Source organism: Lathyrus oleraceus, chromosome 7 (assembly GCF_024323335.1).
Source record: "Lathyrus oleraceus cultivar Zhongwan6 chromosome 7, CAAS_Psat_ZW6_1.0, whole genome shotgun sequence".
Taxonomy (NCBI): domain Eukaryota; kingdom Viridiplantae; phylum Streptophyta; class Magnoliopsida; order Fabales; family Fabaceae; genus Lathyrus; species Lathyrus oleraceus.
In genome coordinates this window covers 453821884-453824598 of record NC_066585.1, presented here as the reverse complement: position 1 = coordinate 453824598, position 2715 = coordinate 453821884, and positions in this window count along the sequence as shown.

Below are 2715 nucleotides of genomic sequence, written 5' to 3'. Positions count from 1 at the left end.
AAGAACACCTGGCGTTAGCATATCTTCCAAAGTCTGAATCATCCCCTCGGTGTAATACCTCGTATTTCCTTAAACACCTAAATTTCTATTAATTGAGGTCAACTGAGTTCCTATGTGCTCTAAAAGTTGCCAATTGGGATAAATAGAGTAAATAGTGAGTCCAGGTTGACTTAATTAATATTATTTGGAACTGACCTTTTATTAATTGGGACATTTTGGTAACACTAATAATGGGTCAATAGCTCCGGTAGAACAAATATTATAAGTTTGGTGCCACTTGGGATATTTGTTTCTACTAGAGACCACTTATCAACCACATGTTTCTATTAGCCACTTGCATTTGGTCTTTGAATCACTCATCACCACATGTTTCTACCTACCATAAGCCACTTCATTTGTTCTATGTATCAGAAAGTATAGAAAGATAGAGGAAGCTTAAGAGAAGAAAGGAAAGCAAGGCTAGTAGAGAAGAAGAAGAAGAAGAAGAAGAAGAAGAAGAAAAGGAAAACTTGGAACCAACACCATCATCTCCATCCTCATCTCATCTTCAACAACTTCTCCTCTTCAATTCCTTGAGGTGGGTTCTAGTTAGAAACTCTAGGTTTCTAGAAAAGTTAGGGTTGTAGAATGTTAGACAAATCATGAAAATTCATGCTATAAGATGAATATGTTCTTGCTCTTGTTGATTTCCATTAACATGTGCCTTGATGTGTTTTTATGATTGGTATGATAATATGGTTTGTTATGGTTATGTTATGATGTTGAAATCCTTGTAGTTATGAACTTGGGATTCTTGTTGTACATGTGTATATGAGCATGTAGTGAGATGAATGTGTTGGAAGAGGGAGTGTGGGTTTGATTGGAAATGGAGTTACAGAGGAAAATGGTGTTCTAAGAAGTGGAAAAATGAAAATATGGGTGAATTAATCGATTGGCCCCTGTTATCAATCGATTGATAGCCTTTGGTTTAGCAGAAAAATGAAATTTTCATAGGACCAATCGATTGACACTGCATGTCAATCGATTGCACAAACTTGTTGTATATGAACAGTGGAAATTTTCAGTAGGATCAATCGATTGACACTCATGATCAATCGATTGACACTCAGCAAATTTTGAAAAACAGAAATGTGAGAGGAACCAATCGATTGGGCTTCCCCAACCAATCGATTGACTAAAGTTAAAAACTTCAAAATCCATTTCCTAAGTGTTTCTAAATGCATTCTTTCACCCATTAATCAATCATGATGCTATGTTTAAGTTGAATTCATGTTAATGGTGAAAATTACATGATGAATCTAGTGAGTTAACCTAGGATTGAAATTAGGTTATGAGTGAGTTTTATAACCTAGATAATACGAGAATACGGTATTCATTCGTACGACGCTTATGTGGAGGTCGTAGACGAATTGTTGCCATGATTGTGAATGAGACGCATTGTATGGAACATGCCATGTTATTGTTGTGTATTGTGGCGAATGAAGTCACCTATGATTGATGAATTTTGTTGTTATGGTTCGTGGAACTGATGATTGTAGAACCGATCATGTATTCAGAATGTGTGTTTTCTATGATGATACACATCTCTATTGGTATGCTTAGACGTGTAAGCACTGGGATGTGGGACCAATGATTCGAGCCTCAATTGGGTTTGAGTCCCAACCATGGAGGACATGGGGGAAAGGTGGACACCAAAGTGGGATAAGGCCCATACGGTGAAAGAGACTCAAAGTGGGTAATGTCCCATACGAGTGATGGCTCTTAAAAGTGGGTTTGAGTCCCATAGGGGAACCTGATATCCACCGCGAAAGTCGAATCATACGATCATGCATGAACCAGGCCTGGCTTAGACGTAAGTCCGTTCGGGAATTGATGTTTCGTGATCTGAATAATGATCGTGGTTGAGTTATGAGAACTCAAATGCATGTTGGCATACAATTGCAAGTTAGTTTCCCCATCGCTCAAGTATTTGTTCCCTTGTTGACTTGAGTTGGATATGAGTTGAACATTGATTAGAAAACCCTGTAGAGCCGAGTGGACCCATAAGATAGGGAATCCACTGAGATTATTATCTCACCCCATGCTGTTGATTATTTTTCAGGTGGTTCTGAGCAGGATAAGGGTAAGGGCAAGATAGAGTGATGTCTTGCTTACCTGAGGACTGGTGGCTTTTCTTCCGCTATGTAGATATTTTTAAGCTCATTGTCTAATGATCTAGATCAGTAGTTTTATTTTGGGCACTCTTATGTACATTTATGCCATATTGTGTTATTTTGGGAATGTATTTGTATATGTACACTGTGCTGCTAGGCACTTATGTATTTCAGTACCAGTATTACACTATGTATAATATGTATTCTAGACATATATTATATATGGGTGTTATAGTTGGTATTAGAGCAGGTAGTATCCTCGACCTAGCTATGAAATATTATAAGTATTCCTTTTTGCCTCATATGTGGGTTGTCATCATTGTCCTTGGTGTTATATTCATAGTATTAAGCCTGATCAACTTAATCCTATTTGTATGACATTCAGGATCATGGCTGACAGACGCAGAGGTCGTGGTAGACCCAGAACCCAGGATTCGGACTCTGAACCGCCAAGCGGCAGTGAAGGTTTTCAATGGCCTCAATTTATGCAACAGATGTAACAAAAACATAATCAATTCATGCAACAGAAGATGCAATAGTGGAATGGTGGTTTGCATCCTCA